Source organism: Phaenicophaeus curvirostris, chromosome 11, assembly GCF_032191515.1.
Source record: "Phaenicophaeus curvirostris isolate KB17595 chromosome 11, BPBGC_Pcur_1.0, whole genome shotgun sequence".
Taxonomy (NCBI): Eukaryota; Metazoa; Chordata; class Aves; order Cuculiformes; family Cuculidae; genus Phaenicophaeus; species Phaenicophaeus curvirostris.
In genome coordinates, this window is record NC_091402.1 from 9,697,966 (window position 1) to 9,715,940 (window position 17,975).

The 17,975-nt window shown below is 40.5% G+C and overlaps 1 protein-coding gene across 4 annotated transcripts in view; it reads right to left on the reverse strand.

Annotated features, from left to right (window-relative positions):
• FOXP1 (forkhead box P1) overlaps window positions 1–17,975 on the reverse strand; it is a 387,025-nt gene that overhangs the window by 223,881 nt on the left and 145,169 nt on the right. For 3 of the 4 annotated variants that reach the window (XM_069866021.1, XM_069866026.1, XM_069866025.1), the window contains one exon: window positions 2,089–2,154. The gene's annotated coding sequence lies outside the window, so the exon portion shown is untranslated. Of the gene's footprint in view, window positions 1–2,088; window positions 2,155–9,107; window positions 9,245–17,975 lie in introns of those variants that run through there. The other variant, XM_069866023.1, reaches the window with a different exon arrangement.

Consider the following 17,975-nt stretch of genomic DNA (forward strand, 5'->3'; position numbering starts at 1 on the left):
ATCCAGTTTCTTGGACCACATATCATTCATTATGGCTTTATTTTATGAAACACATTGCAAGATTATGGACCGATCCTGAAGCAAATAGCTTTTTGTTGAAAACAGCACCCTTCGCTGCAGTGGAAGCACGACAGAGCTGAACCTTTTAACACAAACAAGTCCTAACACTGACGGACACGCAGAACATTTGAATTTTCGTGACGTTGTGAATTTTGTTGTGCAGTTTGAAAACATGTTCCTGAACATGCAACCCACTTGGCTACACCATAGCTGATCCACGGCGTTTTCTCCAGTCCTCAGGGTCTTCCCACTGAGTCTCTATTCTAGGAGATAAGAGTCAGGCTGAACCCTACTTACCAGCTCTGCCCAGGGGGGCAGGGTGAGACTCCTACAATACTCATGAGGTCAGAATGAAAAATCTAATGGTCTTTACCAGTGATATATTCTACAAATCACTCAAAGTAATCCTTACTGCAGAAGGATGCACGCTAGAGTTAGCCTGGCACGTGTGGTGTCCTGAGAGGAGCAATAAAAATCTGTCTGCTTTTGGAGACATGGCCTACAAAGTTCAGGCGGGTCTAAAAGTAGTGGTTTGCATTTATCACAGCTAAAATTCCTAATTTTCCTGGATCACAATGTATCACGGCCACGCATGAGCCTTGGCTCCTCAAGAAACCCATAAATTCAGATGCATCTGGAACTGAAAATTTTTCCCCTCTTCACAAAAACCCAAAGGAGGAACACCACTACAGGGCATGGCACCACCCTCTTCTTAAATTGCAGGTGCTGCTTCTTCAACAGCTGAAATGCATCTAATACCCCACAAGCTCCATAACAAAAAAAAAAACCCAAAACAGTAATATTCAGATCTTGAAGAAAGACATATATCATACACCTGACATACACCACTGGCATGGCCAACTGAACTTCATTAATTTAATCCACACTAAACAGATATTTTTGGCAACAAAGAACTGAAAAAACCACCAATCATCCTCAGATCTATTTAAATATAAAAAGAAGAGAATGGGGACATTTTTTCCCCCTCGAAGAACATTTTAATAAAATTAAAAATAAAAATAGCTCTAATTCACTTTGATGCATTTAGTCATTCTGTAAAATTCTAAGTTTAAAATGAAATCACCATTTTATATTCAAACAAGGTCAAGAGAACAGCACTAACGAGCACTGACATCACAGCGAACAGCAGCCACTGCTCAACGCTTACATCAGTGTTGCTTGTTGCTATGGTGCTTAACCGACTATTAATTTCTGAAAGAAGGTGATTATAAAGCAGCCATATGAACCTCAGTCAGATGACACCCTTCAGTACCAAACACTGATCTTCGTTACTCTTCTCTTCTGCAAGTTAATTTTGTGAATCACCACTTTTGTGATGTTAATATTCCTTTCCAACTTGAAACTTTGGACCAGAAGCGAGGCAAGGAGTTAATTTAGAAGCAAGGGACTTTCACATTGCTTTAAATAAAAATTGTTTTGCAGAGAGTGATATTTCTTTCCTTCATGCTATGCTCTGAAAGACTAAAAAGCTTGTGTTTTAATTTTTGCGGTGATAATAAGCAATCAAATTAACAGCTAAATTCTGCTCCTCTGTTCTGCTCAACGTGCGGATGGAAATTCATCAGTGTTTCAGCCTGCGATGAATGAAGCAGTGAGGAAGGTGACTTGACCACTCCCCAGGGATTTGACCTAGTAAAGGGACCTTGCTGCAGGGCTGTGCTTCTGGAGCTCCCAGCCCATACGGGGCCATGTGGCCACCAAGACCAGCCAGAGCCCACACATCAGTTACCAAAGAGCCTTCTCAGAACACAGCCGAAAGCCAAAAAGTTCATCTTGGTAGCCTTGCACCTCAAATGCAACTGGGCACCTAAACCACCGGCATCCCAAGCAAAACACAGTCTTAAGGCACAGTGGTGGCTCCAAAAGCTTAGCTCCAAGCCATGCCACCTTTACTCATGCTGCCAGAAGAGCTTTTACTTGTGCAACTAAGGCACGCTCCTGGGCAGGATCAGAGCCTTTCCTCAGACATGCTTCAGAAACTGTGTGCAAAACAGTATTTGTATTTACCTTCTTCAGTTGCTCCTATAAAGCAGTCTTCAGTTACAGCCACCCAAAAAGGTCACTCTTCTTACCCTGCAGAGAAAGAAGGTAACACACGTGACTGCTGGGCCACTGTCAGCAACAACACCCAGAGCATTTTCATTGGCACCGCATTTGCAAGTACAAACATAAATAAAGCAACAAATGAATCTAATCCTGTTTAATGGTGAATGACTTTCAGAGAGAGTTAATAAAAACAATCAAGTCACAGGACCGCCGCTTATCAGTACCAGCCAGTGTGAGGCTCTTCAGTTCAGCAGGAACAACTTGGTCTTTGGGAGGAAAAAAAAAACGAAGAAAAAAGTGCACAGAGATGAGACATCTTTGTTCTCTAGCATAAACTTTCTTAATCTTGATGTCTATCAATCTATTTTCAGTTTGAATAATAGATGAGTTCAGTCCTTTGTTTCAGAAATCTGACTATTGTCTGAATGGGTCTCCTTACTTAAGGCATTTTAAGACCATTTGTAACCACTGCTATTTTAGCTTCTGGATCCTTTTTTTTTTTATTTTTTTCCTCCCCTCCTTTTCCACAGAGACACAGTCCTAGATGAGATTTTAAAACTAGCTGCATCTTCCATGCCTAATTCAAAAAGTTGTTTACTGTCTTGGGATGTCTTCTCGTTAAGCACAACAAGCATGCCAAGGTGGTAAGAGCAGTGGGTATTGAAAAGAGAAATAATTAAAGTGCATCTTTATGAAAAGCAGGAGGGAGAAAACAGCACGTGTAGGGTTTTTTTTTTACCCTGTATATTACTGCATCTTGTGTACTCTCTCTTATGCAAAAGAGTATGTAATCTTTTAAGAAACATGACAATCTGCCACTTTCTGTTCATGTAATTGGGATCAACATATGGTACAAGAGAAAAGAAAAACATTTGTTTATTAATTTAGATCAAGTTACTAACTCAAACCACTAACAGCATTCAGAATTAATTCCACATCAATTGACTAAATAGCTTAATAGAGTGAAATTATAACATAATTTCACTTAAACGCCGATCTGCTGCAGAGTAACATGCAATAAAGACAGAAAGAAATATGCAATAATTTGGTGACACAGATGACATCATACGAAACGGAAAGTCAGTGACATGCGGATGTGTAAGAAAGAGCTACGTGAAACTTCATTTCATAAAATTCACAGAGTGATGTGGAGTTTTGGGGGTGTTTGTGAAACTCATCAAATGGTAAGTTATGCTTTTTACATCAGTAGGTGCAGTGTTCTACTGAAGCAGTGAAATATCAACCTCTGGGAAAAATCAGAACCTTCAACATCTTTCAAAATAAAACATACTCATTTGCCATTTATTTTGGAAGGAAAGATGTTTTCACAATGAGAATAAGGCATTTCTTCCCCATTGAAACCTGATTATTTTTAGCCAGAAAAAAAAAAAAAAAAAGGTTACCTTGAGATGAAATGAATACTGACTTTATCAGTTGCTCGCTGGTATTTTATTTCATTTTATTTTATTTTATGTATTTTCAGTTCTTGGAATGAGGTACCAGAAGATCAGGGGCCAAAATTTGTACATCTGCTGTATAAGAAGCCCTGTGTGCTTCACTGGGGTACACGTATAAGACATTCCTGATTCTGCACTATAAAGGACATAACACTACTCCATCATAATAGGTCAGGTCTCACCTTCCTGAGAGTATGTAAAACAATACATCTTTTATGTAAAATATGTGACCTTTGACATACGATGTGCTTCTAGATTAGCAACAATAAAGGCTTTTATCCTGCTTTGCTGTGGGGGTTATCTTGGATTTGACACTTTAAACCACTTTTCATATTTATCTGTTTTATAAATTTTCTGGGTATTTGGCAGTCAGATCCTTATTTTGGCAGTATTTTGCAAGCAGACTTCATTTCTACCCTGAGTCTTCATGATAGAAAATGCACCATCTCAAAATGTACTTTTTAAGGAAACTGCTGAAAATTACACATTTGCATAAAATGTGCATACAATATCTCTTTCAGCAATGCTGCAAAAGGCAGGTAATGTGTTTTCAACACACTCGGAATATACAAACTGACCATGGTCCAAGGAAACCAAGCAACACTGGCCCTGCATTATTTCATGGGAGACCGACGTATTAGTCTACCGAGGACAACACACACGGTGGGCTGAGGAGGACTTCAGCTCTTCTCACAAATTACTCCCCGACTCAAAACTGGGCTGCTTTCATTTCTGGTTATCTAAGTTGCACTATATTTGCACCTGAATTTCAAAAATTTGGATAATGTACCATTGAAGTTAAAATGAGCAGCAGAGACAGCTGTTCCCACATGTGAAAACTGCTCATTAATAGTCAAAAAGTTGAGTATCTAGAAATGTAGACACACAAATACAGACTTTCCTCCTGAAAATGTTTATATGGGTGAGTGAATTGATGTAGGCAACACACATTCCTTCCATCATGCTGTCTTAAGATAAACAACAAGTACCATCAACACTGTAATCGTGCCTGTGGAGCAAACAAAGAAAAAAATCTCATCCTACCAAAGCAAGACACTTCACCAAACTCACATTTTCCCCCAAGGAGATGATTAAAACAGAAAACCAAACCACAAACACAAATCCAGTTTAAGAGCAGCAGTGGTCCTGCTGTCTCCTGAGTGGAAGGAAGGTCTCCAAGCGCCTGCAACTCCTTCCCCTCAGCTTACTTGGCACCCCCCACACGGGCAACAGTCCACGTGAAGCTACACGACTTGCTCAGATTTTACCAGATATTCCTAAAAACATTTGGTTTACTTCTCAGTTTACACATCAGCAAGATGAGAAAATGGTTCCATAACACATTCTTAAATCCTTGAATATGAAGATACTATTTTAAATAGCTGTTTTCAGCAGGATTTTGGAAAGATACCTGGTAACAATGCTAAAAAGATCATGATCTGAGCCAGTGCCGTAAATTTTCAGCTGACTTTAACAGGAGGCCCCCCTACTGCTCTGGATCAGGTCCTACCTATATACCTGGTACCAATGGACCAAGCAAAAAGATCAGAAGCTTTGCCGTTATACCTGCTGCCAGGCTGGACCTTGTAACACGTTGGTCCTGCAATACTTATTCAGTTTACTGGTCTCCTCCTTCAGGCAGGGAGGTCATTTCATGGAGGCTGTGGGATGGAGTCCTAACTCCAAGTGATTAGCACAAAGCCAAGCTTAAAAAATAATATAAAGAATAAGCAGAAATAGAGAGCACTACAGAATGAAAGTCTACTTAAACAGTAACATTTTTACTAATATCTAAATGAGAAGAGCCTTGGGTAGAGCCAAAAATAGATTAACAAAGACCTTGATCCCACACAAACTGGCTGTGAGTAATTTTACACAGGAAAATAGAACACCGGTTGAGCTACTCCGTTGCTTAGAATTACGCATGTATATTTTTTCTTGCCAGTGTCCCAGCCTCCAGAAGCCTACAATTCATTACTGGAAACCTAAAGGAGAAAAGGAGTTCCCCCTTAATACCTAGAAAGCACACTTGTTATTATTAAAAACAAAAAGAGAGAAAGGAAAACACACACACCTGCTAGCAAAACAGAAAATTGCTTCTGAAATTTGAATTTGATTAATTTTTCTTATATAAGGCCAGCTGATATATATTTTATGTGTCTGATTAAAATATTTACTACAAGGTTTCCTGAAAGCTTTAAAATATCAAAACTTGATTATCAAAATACACACTTCTGTTCAGTAATTTCTTCTAAATAAAGTGAACCATAACCATCGAATACAGCTGTTTCTTACTATTTACAACTGAGTCACATTAAACCGTGCGCAGGCTGAAATATGAAATATGTTCTACTATTCTCATAATTTTTATTTTCTTGTCCTCTGCAGGAGTAGATGCAGTCAATGATTTTGTCAACTGTACATTTGTAAGGGGAAAAAAAATCGTTTTCATTTGGTATCTTCTTAATCCTGAAAATACAGGATGTACAGTGATCAGAAAGAGCAACATCTGCTAGCAGGCTTGCTTGTGGGCCCAATCCTGCATACAGGTTACTTTTCTCACCCAGGGCCGTTGATTGAGTTACTTGCACTAACACACACAATCATACATTGCACTGCTTTCAGGATATTCAGTAGTCATCTCTTCAGTTTTGTTGTACCTATTTTCTTTTAAGAGATATCCAGCAACCTAAAAAATATTACAGCAAATATTTTCAATAATCTGAGGGAGAAATATTTGTTGTGATCATTGTTGAGGTGGCTACTTTTTATTGTACAGGGTATATTAAATCTGAGGAGGCACAGTACAGGAGATTTTCTATACCAGGAGTAATTATTACCTCCTCAGAAAGTAAAATGCTGGTGAACAGTGAAACTGCTAGGAAATAAGTGCACTTCTTCCACCTTGCTTTGAAGAGGGGGAAGTGGATTTGGTACAGGCCAAGACACAGGGATGTTAATGCTCACTCCCTTGCTGCTTCTAGGTGGAAGGAGGGAGCAAATGAGACTGTATTTTCATTTTCAGTCATTAGCTGGCTGTTCAGAATCTCTGGCTGGCGCTTATTATTTATTCTAAACAGAAATAAAATAAAATAAAAATAAAAAACAGCATGAGGACAAAGCTATGCACAGCACATTTTCTCTTTCAAAACAGTATTACCTTTCATGTCCACTGTAACCTTGGAAAAGAATCACTCGATGTGAGCCAATGCTGCACTACTCATCACAACCCCTTCCTCCCCTGCTTTCCAATAGGAAATACGGGTGCACTTAATGGACGAGTTAGGAGCAGCTCGCGTCCAATACGTTATTTAAACTGTGAATGTAACTCTCGCATCTTTTAATGACTGACTGGTTATTTGCCTCGCACGAATTACTTTGTATAACAGAGCTGGTGCTCACGGAATTCATCGGACGTAAAAACCATCACACGTTCCCAGACCTGTTGGGTGCCCCCCGAATGATGAGAGCCCACCTCACTGAGCCGGGAGATCAAACGCAGCCGCCTGTTTTATACTCGCCAGATCTTCCCCGTTCCTTAAAATAACTCTCCGTGCCTCAACGCCAGCCGTAACCATTTCATGTCTGCACTGGAACTTTCCTCTCCAAACTTGACCTCGCCTAACGAACGCCTGGAGAGGAGCATCCCTTCCCCAGCACCGTGCAAGCTGGAAGGCTCACGGGATGCCTGCTGGCACCACCGCCAGACCTATTACTTTTCAGGACTCCTACAACGCTCACACACGTCTCCAGGTCCTCGGGAAAGGCCGACGGCTCTCCCACGATTCCCAAACGTCATTTTCCACATATTACACACACACACGCCCCGGTTTGCCCAGCCCGCTACCCTCATGGCCCCCGCACTGCTCTCCCTCACCTGGCGAGTCAGTCTCCTGGCCGCGGCCATGTGAAAATATTTCCGAGGTATCCTTTAACAGCCTTTAAATATTGAAGCCTAAAACCAGTATTTGCTGTATTACCTTTGAAGCTTTAACAAAAGCTTTGTTTTAGCATTTACCTTGGTGTGCAATAAGAGTTAATAATCAAATCCGTCCCAACCCCCACAAATGTTAAACAAAAAGATAAAAGAAATGCAAATAGCTATTGTCATGGAAAGTTAAAGTACCTGTCTGTATTTTTAAGTGAAAACTATTATCTCTATCAATCAAAATTTAAGAATACAATAGCACTAATCACACAAGGTGCTTTGACTGAGGTTCTTTTCCTCATAAAAAGTTGGGTTTTTTTTTTTTTCAACTGGTGCATAAAAGTAATACACTTACAATTAGATACGGTATTTGTAATTTTGTTATTAAAAACTCTCAGCAGTCTTATTGTTAATAAATGCCTCCGAGTCTGTAGGCTGATTTGTACCCAAGAAGACCAAAGTCCCTACATATTTTAATAAGGTTGATGAAATTTTATTCAGATTCTCACACTTTCCGACATGCGGTGGAACAGCACACTCTTCTGTTTGAGAGGAGTTACTCAAACGAAGGAAATAGTTAATTGCTAACCAAAACTACTACTCTTGGCCTCACTGCACATTTTCCACATTTCTCCCAACGCTATCTGTACTACAGCTGTCTGCGTTGAAGACGTGCCCTTTGTCATCCTGTCTTTAATTTTTGATATCAATTCCCTCTCATCGGATGCCGACATTCTCCTTACACGGCATACATTACACATACAGTACATACATTGTGCAGGCACACCACGCGGATTTTCTCCAAACTCATGTTTAAAACTAATTTGTCCAGACTGAAGCACAAGCCGAGCGGCGCAGTTAATAAGTGCAAGAGCGAGCGACAGTAATTACGCCTTTACTAAAAGAAAGAGCCCGAGATTAAAATACCTATAAGTAAATAGTACAGCCGGGATGCCATTATGCAAACTCTGCTCCCAGGGAGGGATGTCTCCCACACTGAGGAGCAATAGGACTGTCATTTTTTCCCCCTGCAATATCAGGTTTCCTACTCTACAGTTCTGGTACTCTGCATCATGGCTAACATCTCTAGTGTGCTATTAATATCAATGAAGAGACGATTCAATTTCCACATAAGAAAAACCTTCCTATTACAGCGCAGACATTCTACTGAGGACCCTTGCGAAGGAAACAATAAAGACCAGAGGGTTGGGGGTTTCTCCCCCCCTCCTTCTCTTTTTTTGCTGCTGCTTTTGCAGTTCTACATTGCACACTGTTTGAAAGCTTTTAGCTAACAATGGAAGCATTATCTTCAGGATAGTTACAAAACAGGATTTGTTAGTACAAAGAATAATAACACCGAACTCATTCCTCCCCCCCACTCTGCAAATACCTGCCTATTGCAATATGGCATTCAGTACTTTATTCAGAAGTATATTCCAGGAACACCTGTATTCTTCATCTAATTCCCTGCAACAAACTCCCCAAGCGGACCAGGTTTGCTTAAGGAGGCTTGGACAATTAAAAACAAACATTTTTAGCATTTATAAAATGGAAAAGAAACAAAAGTATCTTATTCCACCCGAGTGCAAACTTACCCATTAACGAGGAAGAAAAAGGCTTAGAGCTGTGCAGTAATTCCCAACCAACTGCAGAAAGTTGAGAGTTTGGAAACACTAAAGCACTTTTGTGCTAGGTAGCCTTTCTGTGCTTCAACACTGGCTGCAGTGTAAGGAAGGACTGAAGGTATGTGGTCTAAACACAACAAAAGCCACTGCCTTACTCTAGATTAAATATGCAGGAAGAGGCCCCTTTGCATAAACACAAACACTCAGCAAATGAGTAACTGGCTCAAATCAGACGCCTGCTGTGCATTCTACCTGTCCTGATCTCTGACAAGCTACAGGGCTTCTTTAAGGGGATAGGAGCTACAAAATCAAATCAAATCAAATCATAGTGCTAAATGCTTTGCTCGTGCAATAGTAAATAACAACAGCACCAACAATTTGATGCCAAACGTTCATTTCTAATCTAAGCACTGCTCTGGCAAAGAGCTGAATCGTGTGCTGTGCCCGCTTTGGCTCAGCCACCCAGCTCACCAGAGCAGAAGAAACACAAGCAAACACCACCTGTAAAATTCATTTGCATTAACTGTACTGAAATCCAATACATTCCGGGCCTGGTCTTTTCTTAACGATGATTTAAAATGAATGCAGAGACTTTTGGTAGAGTTGACAGGTTAAATCTGAATTTGCTTGTACTGTCCCTGTTTTGTTTACTATTTAAAAGACATTCCACACAGAAACCCGTTTCAGCTGTTATGAATCACTGCATAATGCACACCTATTTATTAGTTTATTTCGGGAAAAGGAAGACATTTCTGAAGTATCTTTTCAAAACATTGTTTTCAAAATATTACTTCCATAAAATGACCCCTCCAAACTATATTTATTTCAAAAAGCAACTAAATAAGAGACTGTGATAACCACCAAGCACCTCTAAGCATTTATTATTATAATTGAATATACATAATTATATACTGTGATTTACTCTTGCTTCTAGAGAAATAAATTATTTTTCAGTTTCATTTATCCTTCTATTCCAGAAATAGAATGAAGCAGCACAATTTTAAAGCAATTGGAATTCACCAGTGTCCCTTCCTAAGTTAAGGAGTCAAATCACATTGACCTCTTAGAAATTCTAAGTCCTAGCTACATGTTGGTTTTAGTAATTTAATTATTTTTAATAACTTGCAGTATTAAACGATTGCCATTGAAACACAAATAAGATTATACTCCTCTGCCTTACTCTCCTGCGCTCCAGACTACAGTGTAACGTGGATGACACGACTGCGCCCAGCACCAAAATTTCATTCTGAAGAAGCACTTATACACCAGGCAGACACAAGGAGATTCAGGATTTAAAAGATGCAACACAAATTTACTGGATTCTCAAGCACATGGCACAGATTATTTCAAAGGATCCTGGATATAACTCACAGTTTTAATGTGGATCAAGCATGCTCAGTTCCACCGAGCACTCGTATAGAACGGAGAGAGTTTTTACTTTTCCTTGGATAAACTTACCACATTGAAACAGAATAAAATCGTTAACAAGAGCTAGTCAAGCCCAACAGGATAAAAATCCTCCATGAAAGAATCCTGCAAGAAATTTTAGAGCCCCTGTATCACTCACTATTTTTGCATTGAAATGACCTTCCAAATAAGGTGTCAGATAATATGGTTCACATAGATGATAGTGATCTAACCTTGATGCAAATAAACCATAGAACAAAATTTAATCAGTATATCACTGTGTAAAAGCCTTTGTCCATCCCAATGGAGCTTCTAATGACTGTTTTGGCAGTTCTGGCTGGTAGTTACGCCTCCCTGCTCATATATATCTCATACTGGTTGAGCAAGCTAATGGAACTGCTGTTAGTGGAATCCAATATTAATACCCTGCATCGTGCAACAAAACTGGATGCAACTGAATATATTATAAAATTACAGGTAGTATCTAATTCCATAGGTATTCGATACTGAGCTCTAAAATAATATTTTAATAGAGAAAGTGAAATAAATACTACATTTCAGGTAAGATATCTATGAACTCTGGATCTGCCAGCCTTCCTGCTGCAAGCCTACTCTATACTTACACAGAACAGGCATAGGACCCTGACAAAAATTGGCAGGCAAGCTTTAGATGCTGAATGACACATACTGAAGCATAGAGTCAAAGATGTCATATTCATGCAAGCTCTACTAGTTACGAGCTTGAAAAATGAAACAAAAAAAATAAACCCAAAATAAAACAAAAAAAAACCTAGGGGGGGAGGGAATGAGAGTGGAGTGAGACCTCCAGAAAATAAACAGGGTGTACGGTTTCAAAGGCTACAGACACAGACATTTCATTGTTCAAGCCAATTATCAGTGGAAAATAATAACAACAGATGGATTCAGAGTCACTGACTTTTCATATGCACTTCATCTCTGCACAACAGATGATGAAATGCGAGAGCTATCTCGGAAAGGCAAAACATCTTTCAGTAAAAGAACTCTATACTCCAGATGGGGACCTTCTAAGGCAGCTGATTATCTTCTTATAATGTTGTAAGATAGACTTACTAAAACATTTCAAGAACTGATCAGATAGGATGAGTACAATGGCATCATTATTATTGGAGCAAGTTGCTTCAGCCTCAGACTTGTGACCAAACTAGTCAGAGATTTCAATAGGGTCAGAGCTGCCCATTCCCCATTTTCACATCGAGCAGTGGTTCCAAATAAAGGGCCCAAAGCTGCTGCTCACAGCTCAGGCAAAACATGGGTGTCGGCTTTACCTGAGAGCAGATGCAGCCATGGGGCAACTAAGTCAGCGGGTACTTTAATTGGTCCCCAATAAAAGTCCTGCCGCTGTGAACAAGGTAAGCCAACTTACCTGCTGCAAGCACGCTGTTTCATACAGGGGCAAAGGCAGAGGACAGAACATATTTAAAAGCAGAATTGTTTCCACTATAATTGCCAGATGTAGAGGGACCTCGTCATCCAGGGGCTATAGCAATGTAAATCAGAAGTAACCTCTGCTGAGTCAATGGAGTTACACCGACAAAAAGTGGGGCAAGGCACAAATAAGACAAAAATCTTTCTTACAGAGCCTTTACAAAACTCATTTTTTATGGGAAATAAAAATTTGCTTTCAAAGGGAAATAATAAATACATGTAAATTTTGGTGGTTACAGTGATAAGCAGTTCCAACAAATGTCACAAATACCCAGTGAAGAACCACCTACCTAGCACAACCTTCTCCCACTCAACCTAAATACCACGAACTATGCATTTTTTGATCACATGAATCAGGTATACCACAACCTCAAAACTTAAAAAAAAAAAAAAAAAAGTAGTGGAAAAATTAGCTCATTAATCTTTAAGACAACATTTCTTTGATGGAAGGATACTACATAAGTAGCGCATTAAAACAAATTGGTTGGCATTTCCACCATTTCTTCTCCAAAACACTGCAAGGAAAATTTTAAAAAATTACACACTCTGTAAATCAGTATCACATACTGAGGGGTAGCAATACACAACACACATGCACTGAACTTGTTAATTTATTTCACAAGTTACAAAATAGTTCATAAGTTTCACAAACACAAAGGGAAGAGATGAGTTTGTGGGCACAAAGCACAGCATTTCCCCTCTTCATGAAGTACTTTGTCAAAAGTAAATTCACAGGGGAACATACGAGCAAAGAGTAAATTTTGCCCAGGGCAAAATTCTGCAACTGCTTTAAGAAGCAAACAAGAACACAAAAGATGTGTAATACAACCATCTGGCTCTACTCAAGCTATATCAATAATCCCCAAAATTTATCCCCACCCCCTTAATCAACCCACACTGATGCCACAAAACCAAATGGCATCACTTATGCTTCCTGCCCATCACATTTTGAAATGATATTTAATATGCATACAGTACATATTTGCATGTTAATCATTTTCTTTAAGAAAAAAATATTTTTGCTTCTTGAGCTATTAGTTCTGCTTTTTCTACTTATTCACACTGGGATCTCTAAAACCACCAAGAAAGTCCTTGTGGTAAAGATACTCTCATATTGACACAGTGTCTCGGGTATCAGGATAACGTACCGGTCAAAATTTCAATCTCTTCTTCTCTCTAGTTTTGTGTCACAGTGTGAAAATAGCAGAAGTTGAATAATAATGTGCCAGCAAAATTAGCTGTTCAAGAAACACAGGTAAGCGATCCGTTTCAAACTTGAGGTTGGATACGTTTCTAAGTGTTGCCCTATTTGAGATGCAAGGAAGGAATTACGGAGGGGAAGCAGACTACCCTACATGCCTTTTCCATCTAGAGCCTCAAATATTTGCAGCAATTATTTCAGGCTGCCCCAACACCAGAAGCCAGCCTGCTTGTGAAGAAGGAGGAGAACAGGGATCTCCTGAACATGAATGGAGGACAAGACTCCAATGGGTGTTAACTGCACAGTCCCTCTTCCCTTCCCACCCCAAGCACGTGGTGGACGACCACCCCAGGACAAACAGCAGCCAGCCAGCTGTGCGAAGTGACCGAAGGGGTGGCCCCACCATTGTTTTGGGTTGGCTTCGTTCTTGAGGGAAAATCACCCGCGTAACCATCGTGATTCATACCGCGAGCGCGCAACGTGAAACCGGTACCAAAAACAACACTTCAAAGACTGTCTCTCTCGGGCGCTTCGGCGACTGACGGCCGCAGCCCAGGCGCTGACTCAGAGCTCTTATTCTTAATCGACTTTTCTGCAAAAACATACCCCGGCCCAAACCCTGCCTCTCCCCGTGGCCGTGTCTGGCTGGCTGCACCCTCCCTGTGCCTGGAAGCTGCCCAGGGGGATGCACGCCGTGGCGTGGATGGTGCCCCACGGCTGGCACCGCTCCTCGCCCTGCTCTAGCACGACTATACAGCTGTTACACAGGGAAGGAGAAATACAAGCCCTGAGCACTCGTGGCATAGGTGGAAACGTTTTGCAACTATTTTCTTTGGAAATAAGTGTATGTATAGCGGTTATGTCTGCTCCTACATCTAGACTACCAACCTGAGATCACAAACACTTTGTTAATCTTTTTTTTAAATCCATTTTTGGATTGCTTCTGCTGTTTCTACGGCTTGACTTGTACGGCCTCTTTGTAAGAATTGAAAACAGTCTCCCACAAACACAGGAATGGGCGAATGGTTTGGAGAGCTAATCCACACCTGGGCTACGTAAAAAGGGCTCATATTTTCCAAAGAGAAACACAACCCCTTTTATATATGAACCAGATTTGGATCCAAACGCTAAGCCCTTCACCACATCCTGCATGGAGCTCTGCAACAGTCAAGGGGAGCCGGTGGTGGTTGGTGGCTGTGCCCGTGTTTCTGTGGGGGCAGCAGCTCCATCCTGATGACAAGCCACGGATGAGGAGTCATTGTGACCTTGGACGCAAAAGCTAGACCTGTCCTCAGTTACACTATGGTTAATGCAGGGTAATCCCCATCCCGCACACGCCTCTTACAGAAGAGTCTGGCCCTGTCTCTTCACTCTTGTTAGAAAAATGAAGGCTGCGACAGAAAATAGCAAAGAACTACATCTTGACGATGCCAAAATACAATAATAACATGTTCAAAGATTTAATTTAGAAGACTACAAAGTCTAGCTCATACATCATAACACCTTGAAATAACACTTTAAGGTCAAATCCTATGCATTTTTGGAAACCACCAAAACATAATGAAGTTTTACTTAAACACAGCATTTACATTTATAACGCATTTCAGATTCTTCAAGTAAGCTAGACCACATGCTAGGAAAACGTACTTCCCACAACATACAAATTAAGCATATACAGCCTTCCCTCTGCAGGCTGAACAGCCACTGGCACAAATGGAAGTCCTGTCTACAGATCAAAGGAAGCATGTGGACCCCAGAATATGATTTTTCTAACTCTATTTTTTAATTGGCCAAACATTAATTCCCACTAGTAGTATATTTTTGTTGCCTTCCTTAACTCTCTTCTACCTCTCCCACCTACTTCACAACGGAACATTTTTAAACCACTAGAAGTCTTTGTGGCAAAGATGATGTCATACTGACACAAGATCAGGTGTGAGGTATGGTATGAATAAATACTTATCCGCAACCACATTTAATTTTCAATGGTTGGGCACCAAGAGACAAAGAAGTTCTTATGCAGACATAATTATTGAGGATTCAATTTTAAATGGTCTGTATTTAAAAGAGCAGGAACGACGCAGAGTGCAAGCCTAGAATAAAAAAAAAAATAAAAACACAAAACCTCTTGCACCTTCCTTCTCGTTTTTGGGAGAGCAATGCACAGGTCTAAAGCTTATTGCTCGTCACAGTAATAAATATATACGGTGCTTGATTACTTGGTCTTCTAAGTCACCGATACTGTGCAGGATAATTGTACTTTATGCACTGGTAATAAAACCTCTCCGTATGAAAATAAATATGTATTTTACAGTAATCAAGCAGGAACTAATTTTGCACTTTTTCACAAGTAGCCATTTCCTTTGGCACTGAATGGTAATGTGTAGCAGAGAATGCAGTATATGCTTTAACCCAAGAAAAATTAGACTTGAAAATTAATACACAGTGAAAGACAAATTTAAAGCAGCCTTCTTGTGTTCTGACATAAGAATATAAAAATGACACAAGCAACTAAAGATTAGTTTACATACTTTTCAATCACAGCTGCCGCTCAGTAACCACAATACCTTTAAAATGACATCTACCGAAACAGATACAGTTTGGCTGCAACAGCGGCTAGATACAGTTAATGTGAAATGTAAAGGGCATTTTTTATTTACACACATCATACAGCGCTGAGCCCCAGCACAATTACAATGGAAAGATTTTTAGCATGATTAATTTAGAAATAATCCAGTGATAAATAGAGTGCATTGCAAGTGATTCTGCCGAGCAAATTTTTATCACCAGCCTTAGATGTCAAAACACAGTTTCAGGGACAGAGAAAGAACGAATCACATCTTCTTGGTTAATATTTAATTGGGTGCTAAAGACTCCTCCTAAGGACCTCTGAACCATCACTGACAGCCCCAGAAGATGTCCCTATCTGTGAAACAGATGCCGAACCTTTCTGTATAAACTAAAATAACATTAAATTTAATCAAACCATTCAATTAATAAATCACTTCAGTGGACACTGCAGCCCAAGCCCTTTTTAATTACATAATTTTAAAAATATTTGCACACTGCAACCACTAAGATTGGCTCTGAGGTTTCATAATACACACTTAACACTTGAGTTAGAGAACAAATTTATTTAATAAATGCAGAGCTAAGTGCAATAATGCCACTCCACTTAAACTGCAAAATCACTTAGCATATCCTGCGAGAAAAAGCAAATAAACTTTTTCCCCGTTTAAATGCACATCACTGCTACCGCTGGCTCTGACAGAGCCTCCTCCTTTCTGCCTGCATTTATGCAGACTGTTGGTTGCCTGAGCCTGGGAGAGGGGTAGGAGAACCAGGGACCCCCTCCCGTGGCGCAGAGCATCCTTCTGCTCAGCCTGCATGCTGAATATCCCTGGCCTCCCTCCCCTTGCCCTCTGCCTCCACCCCTCCCTCCAAGCTTTTTCCCCTTTCTGCCTCGCTGCTTTTCTACCCTCTTCCCTCCTTGTTCTTTGCTGTTTGCTGGGTCTCCCCGGTCTCCATCAATGTGGTCCAGCTCTTCCCATTCCCACCTGGAGCTCCTGTCCCGAGTTTCCCCCCATCTGCTCTCTTTCTCCCTGCCATCTGAGACAGCTGCAGTGAATAAAAATAGGGGGGGGGGGGGAGGAAAACAAACAGAAAGGAGGGAAGGGGCTGGTGTGGTGAGCAAGGGAAAGAAAACAGTTTAATAAAGCCAAGCAGAACTACACAATTTCCAACAACAGCAAGAGACACTCCTTAGCACCAGGATGAAAAATAAAAGACACAGACCAAGTGTATTTCTTGAATTGGGGTTCCATTCTGGGATGGGTGTAATGCCTGTACTCACAGGACAGAAGAAAACCATGTTACTGCCATATATAACTAGGTGTGACAGGACAGGAGAGGTTGAAATACGTACAGACCAAGTGGTGGCCTTAAATGGAGGGGAAAAAAAGCAAAGCTAAGGGTTTGTCACAGCTTAGAGGCACAGCTGTGTGCACTCGTACAGACTTTGAGTTCATTCATATAGAGCACAGCTTTCAGGTCCTGTGGTTCCAGCATGATTTTTGGACGAAAGCTGAGCCTCAAAAATAAATAACTCTATATTTGGCCTGCCCTGGATTCGAGAAGTTCTTAATAGTACTTTGCATAGAAACAATCTGAATTAATACTGGTTAAGTTTTTGAGATTATGATATTCTTTACCAAGCCAATGGATGCACCTCTAAAATTCACTGCCCTGACAAATAGTAGAGCTCTTGAAAGTCTGCTTGTATTAGTTTTATGGATCTATTCTACTGCTTAAATCAGGTCTCATTAAAATTATCATCCACACAAGTTCTCCCACTGGGAAATCTACATGCCAGAGCTACTCCAGTTCCGCAGGCGGTGCTCGGAGGGGGTTGCATATTGCAAAATAGCTGTGGACACAGTCGGGGGGAGGATGGGGAGAAGAACAAGAGGACTTCAGGACAGCAAACAAGTTACTCCTTAGCCTCGTCTGATTTTTATCAGTGCAACTTTTGCTCAGGTGGTGCAAATGCATCCGTGAAAAGAAATGCTCCTGCCAGAAATCAAACCGGGGTGCCGGTGTACAAAAACGTTCCTTGGAAAGCCAAATCTGGTCTCAAACATCCATTTTAGCATTGGAATGCCAGGCTAAATATGCAAAAACACTGCACCTGACAACTTACACTAAAGCATATGATCTGCACACTGCCCCTCCAGTTTAATTTTTAATAGCAACAGTACTTAAAT